The sequence below is a fragment of the Pinus tabuliformis genome, chromosome X, assembly GCF_031772625.1.
Source record: "Pinus tabuliformis cultivar Carrire ecotype Pingquan chromosome X, CPIR1, whole genome shotgun sequence".
Lineage (NCBI taxonomy): Eukaryota > Viridiplantae > Streptophyta > Pinopsida > Pinales > Pinaceae > Pinus > Pinus tabuliformis.
The window spans coordinates 1,131,636,799-1,131,644,242 of NC_142308.1; the positions used below are offsets into that span (position 1 = coordinate 1,131,636,799).

Genomic DNA, 7,444 nt, shown 5'->3' on the forward strand with positions numbered 1-7,444 from the left:
CCTCAAATTAGGTTGCACAAAAATATATTTTTAATATATATATTTATATGTATGAATTTGATATTGAAATATTCTATTTAATATGGATATTAAGATTTTTTTTATTTAATATTTTTTTAAAAGGCATGTAAATTTCATGTTATGGAATCAACTCATAATGAAAATAAAAACCAAATTATATTATTTAAGATGGACATTGAAAGATTTTATTTATGGTTTGCATTGAAATATGTATTTTTAATTTTTTTTTTTAATTTGACATGTCAACTCCATGTTCATCACAAAGGAATCACAGGGCTCTCTCATTTGGGGTTGTAAAGCATTTCCACTCAATACTCAATTTCATGTTGAGCACTTACAAAATTACACATAAACTTGTTTGATAATGTTTTATTATGTTGAAGTTGGATCATAATAGAATTTTTTGTGGGTTAACACACATTACCGTGAAAAGGTCATGAGGAGTGTCTCAATAGTACGCCCATTCACTATCAATTTAAAGCTCCGTGGAGAATGATTATAGAATTTGTCCAATGTCATTTTTCCCATTCATCTATTTACTTTGAGTTTTAGATACATATGAGTTTTTGAGTAAATTCAAAATTGTTAAAAATGTTTTGAGGTAATGTTTCACTATAAAGAGTCCTTTAGGGGATTTGGCTTGGCAAGCTCGTGAAAATGTAAAACAAATGTGAGTACAAGGTCCCATGTCCAAATCCCCAATTGCTTACCCGTGGTCATGTGATAGAGGGTTGTGCAATTCACTTAGGAGTTACACTAATAACAATGGTAATCGACATGAAAATACAAGACCGACTTAATGATAGGAAGCTACATAATTTAATGCTAGGAGGCTACATAATTTAATGCTAGGAGGCTACATAATTTACATAATTTACTAAGATTTATAATAGTAACGGTTGTAATAAATACACAAATATAAAATTAGCAGTTTTCTAAATAAATAATAATACTATTAATATAAAATATGAAATGTTTCACTATAAAATAAAAATTGAATTAGTTTAGTTTTAGATTTTTTTATATGAAATTTTTGTATCCATTCAAATTGTAAAAAACATTGGGGTAATGTTCCATTCTAAAAAGAACTTGGATCACCCTCCCTAAAAGAACCTTTGAGGGTAATCATCCACTATGAAGAACTTTGTTCATAATGCGATTACACTAAAGTTTTTTTTATCTATCCATTGTGTTGAGTTTTTATATAAATATGAACTTTTAGATTATGTGGAGTTTTTATATAAATTTAGCTGGCCAAAAGAATTGAGATAATGTTTCATCCTGATAGAAACTTGGATATCATTACTAAAAACCTTTAGAGGTAAAATTCCATTGTGAAATACTTGTACATATTAGGACTACACCAAAGTCACCTTTTTTTTCTATCTATTTAGAGGTGTTTTGAGTTTTTGTAAATCCCACTGGAAAAAATATATCCCAAAAAACAAAATTTAAATATTTAAACTACGAAGATTTCAAATTTCAAAATATATATTCCAATACATTACATTTAATGCTGCAGTATCCCGAGAAAACACTAATTTTTTGATAACATTTAATGTTTACTGACCACCAGTCAATTTTTACAGGTCACTGTTGGCCCAAAAAAAGAGCAGTGCAGTTCATCGGAATGTGGTTATATGTTCTAGGAATTCGTTTACCACAGAGAGACAGGAAGGATTATATTTGATCATCACTGACAGTAAAATCAGAGCAACAGACAGTCAGAACTATTTGACAAAGCCAGGAAGTGCCTTTACACTTCAAATGCAATGCAGTACTTAATTCAGATACTGCTAGCAGAAGATTCATGTTTCCCTGTGTGTGTCACATAATCCAACCAGAAGAGACACAAATCATGTCTCTGCCTGAAACCGGCCCACATTTTCCCGACCTTCCCACCGCCCGTCCGTCAGCTAATATGATTTGCCCCACTCCTCCACCCCCACTGAAAACAAATTATCATCATGTACAGTTAATCTATGCCCACACAAAAGGAACAAAGTCGTGGATCTTCTAAAAATCTTCGAAATCGCCACTGGTGGGCCGCTTCTCAGGAGTGCTCGGGTACCGAGGCCTTGGCGGGACGAAGGGGCTCGGAATGTGCGGAGGAATGGAGCAACGGATGAGCGCCCAGTTTATTCCTCGGAAGAACGGGTGCTGCTTGATCTCCGCCGCGCCCCTGGCGGAGGCCAGGCGCTTCGCGGGGTCTTTGACGAGGAGCCCTCGGATGAGATCCTTGGCGGCAGCGGAGGGTCCGGGGCCCTGCGCCGCCTCGTCATCGTATTCGTCGTCGTCTGGAAAATGCAATGCCTGGGCAACGACATTGGCGAGGGTTCTATCGTTGTCGGGGCCGCGAAACGGAGTCCGCCCGTAGAGAAGCTCGAAGATGAAAATTCCGAGGGTCCACCAGTCGACAGCGTTGCCATGGCCCTCGCCGGCTATGATCTCCGGCGCCAGGTACTCGTGCGTGCCCACGAACGACATGGAGCGAGCATCGGTCGGCTCGGCGAAGAGCTGCAGAGTGGACGCGGCCGTGGCCGAGCTTTCTGCGTAGCGGAGGGAATGGAATTTGGGCGGCTTCGATTTCCTTCTGGCGAAATGGTGGAACACCGGAGGCAAGAAACGGTTGTCGCCTGTTGGTGGCGGTGCGGCTGCACGCCACTGGTGCAGGGCAGCACGTATGACTGAATGATGGACGGCGGCGTCGGCATGGCTGGCGGCATTGGCCGCTCGTCGGGGTCAGCGTCAGACTCGCGGCCGGGCCCCGTCGGCTTCTGAAGCAGCGTCGGGTGGACGGTACATTTCAGGGAGAGGTCGAAGTCGGTGAGCATGATATGGCCGTCTTCACGAACGAGAACATTCTCAGGCTTCAGATCTCTGTATACGATTCCCAGCATGTGCAAATACTCCATCGCCAGCAATACTTCCGATGCATAGAACCTGCAAACCAAAGAAAAGTCCAGCTTGAATTTCTCAAACCAGTGGCTAAAATCACAATGCAAGGAAAATTTGATGGAATTGAATTTTTCTAAAACTTTGTAAATTTTATTAAATTTCTATTAGGCAGAATGCAAAATATTTGGTATAACATGCAAATTCTATTGCAAAATATTTGGTGTAATATGCAAATTATAAAATGTTTATCAAGAAAGTCTAGTTTGAATTTTTTCTTTTAATACTGGTAGGCTTTTCTCGAAAGTCTGCACACTATTTAGATGAATCAGTGTTTTTCTTTTCTCTAAAGTCTGCACACTATTTAGATGAATCAGTGTTTTTCTCGAAACTCTGCAAGCTATTTAAATGAATTGCTGTTTTTCTAGAAAAACTGCACACTATTTGATGAATTACTGAAAACAAGACAACTGAAAACTAAAACCAAGTTAACTTTCACCAAGATACAAAGTTTCTTAATAATCAATAAAGAGCCCAAAAACAAAAGATTTCAAAGCAACTGAAAACTAAAACCAGATTTATTTTGATGAAGATAATGAGTTCTTAACAATCAATAAGAAGAGATAAAAACACAGCACACAAATGGACAAACTTATTTTACTCCAGTTTGTTTTACCGGAAGGAAAATTGACAATGCAAGAAAATTGTAAATAGCTAAATTTATTTTAAAGTTTAAAAAACTTGGCCCTCTTATGCAAACTATAAAATGTTTAGTCCTTAAATATACAACTATGATTTTATCTAGTATTTTTTTGGATCAGCAATTGAAAATTATCCAAATTGTAAATTTTTTAGCAATGGAGATATTTAATATCTGGCAGCATAGTGTCACGAAATTTTATATAGTTATAGAAAATCTTGTAAATTCTTCTATTTTTTCTTCTTTTCCATTATTTATCTAAAAACATTATAATTATATAAATATTAACCCCTAAAATTTTATGTACAATCTCATTATTTACCTGAAAACATTGTTGCGGAATCTTTTTAACTCCTACCATTTTCTTTACAAATCAGTTATTTACCTGGCCGCATTGTCGCGGAATCTTTTTCCCGGCTGCCGCTGCCTGAGAACATGGAGGTCCCCGCCTGGGCAAAACTCCATGACCAGACACGACAACTGAGCCTCGTCCAAATGCGCGTACAGAGTCGGCAGGAACGTATGATCCAGCGTTTCCAAAATCTCCCTCTCCGTCTCGGCCCTGATCATCTTATTCCGACCCGACAGCGCCTTCTTGTCCATTGCCTTGATCGCGAAATAGCAGTCCGTTCCCTTCAGCTCTGCCAGATAAACGCTGCCGATGTCCCCGCTGCCCAGCTTGTGGATTATCCTGAAATTCGAGAGACCGAAAGGCCCTTCGGCTCTGAGCCTCCGTATGGCCTCCCAGCCAGCATCATTGTTGGCTTGTGGGGCTTGCTCGACGACCCGGGGCCGCCCGACCCCGCCGCGCAGTTGTCGCTGCTACTGCTGCCGCTGCTCCAGTTGACGTCCGCCGGAGAACTGTGGCCGCTCGGATCGAGGTCGACGAGGTCGACCAGTTGTGGATCCGTGTCAGTGCTCTCGCTCTCGGAAGCGCGACCGCCTGTCATGTTTTAGACACAAACGTTCCCCATTTCGAACAATACCCAGTATTCATCAACCGCCCGCTGCAGCGGTGCGCTCCGTTGGAATCGATCCTGCGGCCTCCAGTTCTCTAACAGATCCGAGCCCCGGGCAGGCGGTGGTGCCAATCATTTAATAAAGCAAACTGAAAATCCTTCGCTCTGCTATTCAAGAAACCGTTGTCACTATCAGCCGCGGGAACATATATCTCAAACCTCACACCGTTTTTTACCAACCACGCGCAGTACCTCCACCGCCTCCTCCTTCTCCACGCTTTATGACGGAGGTGATCTAAAGGCGTCTAGGTACTCCCCTCCGTCGAGGCAGTGGCGCCCTATCTGAACCCGGCGCCGTCGGCAGGCACAATGGCGAGTTGCATGACGCGGTGGAATGCCACGTGGGCCATGGATCATTATGCCCCGCACAATCGTGGACCTTAGAAACCCTAATAGTCAGGGCTCGGCGACCAACGAGAGACATTTTATTTCCACGTGTCGTGTCCAGCTCGCCAACCCGGATGCCATATCAGGCGGAACATTTTCGGCGATTTATTCTCGTTAATAATGCGGTTGTCGCTTGTTTAAAGGTTACTAATTATGACGACACGAGAACCGAAAGCTAATTAAATGCAAAGGCGTTTTACACGTTAAAAGTTGTGTGTTTTTTAATATATATAAAAAAATACAATATTTACCCATTATATTATATATAAAGTATTTCAACACTTCTAGAATACCATTGTTTATATAATATATAAAAATAATAATATTTACACTATATTATATATAAAGCTGGTCTTCCTTGGAAAAAAGTATAAAGTATTTCAATGCTTTTAGAACATCAGTGTCTATAGTGTTTATATAATATATAAAAATAATAATATTTACACTTTATAGTATATATAAAGTATGCTTCTTTGGAAAAAAATATAAAGTATTTCAATGCTTTTAGAACATTGTTTGGAAAAAAATATGAAGTATTTTAATCTTTTTAGAACACAAGTTTGATATTTTTGATAGATTTGATGTTTTGGATAAAATATTTAGTTATTATATTACATTTTTTTAATGTGTGATTGAGTGTATTTTGAAAATGAGTAGGTTTATAGTAAATTTCACAGCTTTTAGATTATAATGGTTTATCAGCTTGATGTTTTGATAAAATATTTATTTGATTCAGTGTATTTTATCTATTGAGGTGTTTGATTTACTATTTATCAAAATTGATTATAAGTTTATTTTTATTTTTTATTAGTTAAAATGTTGTGCTTTTGTTTTTTTATAAGTGTGGTGTGTATATAGAGATATTTATAATACATTTAGATTTAGTTTATTTTTATTTTTATTTTTGATGTGTAGATTAGTTTGTTTGTGTATAATTTTGTTTTATAGTTTTTGATTCAAATTTTATGGAGAGGGGTTGAGGATGGAAGTCATTTTTACGGGAATTAAACTAACTTAGTTTGTGGTGTGTGTCCATAGATTTATATGGTCAAGAGTTTGTACTTATCTCTACAAGTGACTTTTAAAGTCACGGCGATTTGGTTACAAGTCTCTCATTGTATTCAAGTACATCTCTCATGATATTCAAGTTCAAATCTTGTTGGCTTCACTAAGATTTTGTGTGTTGAGATACCTACTATTCATGTGAACTTAACCTACACCTATGAGTCTTTGCTTTCCTCTCATCCATTTAAGTTCAAATCTTGTTGGTATTGCTAACCTAGCATGTAGTGTGTGTAGATTACGCATGTGAACATACTTTGTGGCCAAAGTGTAACCTTCAATCCATGCATTGGCAAGTTTGGTTATGTTCAAATCTTGTGAGTATCACTAGGTCAATGTGTGTGTGTGAATGTGCACATGTGCATTGAGACACCTAGAATGCAAGTGGACTTAAGCTACCCCCAAAGAGTGACTTTTAAAATAATTTCTTGGAAAAAATTGGGTACAAATCTTTTCTTTTGTCTCATTAATTTAGGTTCAAATCTTGTGGGCTTTGTTAACTCAATGTGTGGTGTGGTGTGTGTGGGTGTGTTTGTGTGTGTCATGTGTTGGCGAATTTGTTTATGAGCCTTTGTTATCCTCTCATAAATTCAAGTTTGAATCTTTCTCGCCTCACTAAGCCAACATGTGATGTGTGTGTTAAGATACTTATGAAGCATGTGGACTTGGTTGACTCCTAGATTGTGAGTTTTAAAGTCATGTGTTGATAGATTTTGTTATGTGCCTTTGCTTTTTTCTCTTCAATCTGGGTTCAAATCTTGTTGTGTCACTAAACCCATCATGTGGTCCATGTGCTATTGAGATACCGATAATGCATGTGAACTAAAATTGCACTCAAATTGTGATTTTGAATGTCATGCACCATCAACTTTAGATATCAGCCTTTGCTTTCCTCTCATCAATTCATATTCAAATATTGCTGGCTTCATTAACTCATCATGTGGTGTGTGTATGTGTCATGTGTTTGTGGATTTGGTTATGAGCCTTTGTTTTCCTCTCATTAATTCAATTTCAAATCTTGTCAATTTTGCTAAGTCAAAGATTTGTTGAGATACCTACAATGTATATGGACTTGCCTTATTTTCAGGGTGTCATTTTGAAATTCACACATTGGAAAAATTGTTCATGAGCCTTTATTATCCTCTCATTAATTTAGAATCAAATGGCAAGTATGAATTTTATATAAAATGTCAATCCTACTAGAATTATTAAAAGTATAAATGATAACCCTAAGGGTTAGCTCAATTAGTTGAGTCCCCATCATTAAAGCACATTTTCTACTAAGAGGTCATGGGTTCAACTCTCTTAACACTCTTGGGGCTAGAAGGCTTCGTGGTTGAGCCAATAGGAAATGATCCCT

General features: G+C 38.0%; 1 pseudogene across 1 annotated transcript; it reads right to left on the reverse strand.

Annotated features, from left to right (window-relative positions):
- Window positions 1-1,545: 1,545 nt before the first annotated feature.
- LOC149143818 (serine/threonine-protein kinase D6PK-like) lies at window positions 1,546-4,885 on the reverse strand (annotated as a pseudogene). Its single transcript, XR_016265270.1, has 2 exons — window positions 4,002-4,885; window positions 1,546-2,964 (listed from the first exon to the last, which is right to left on the reverse strand). The product of XR_016265270.1 is annotated as a serine/threonine-protein kinase D6PK-like (transcript).
- Between the last annotated feature and the right edge of the window lie 2,559 nt (window positions 4,886-7,444).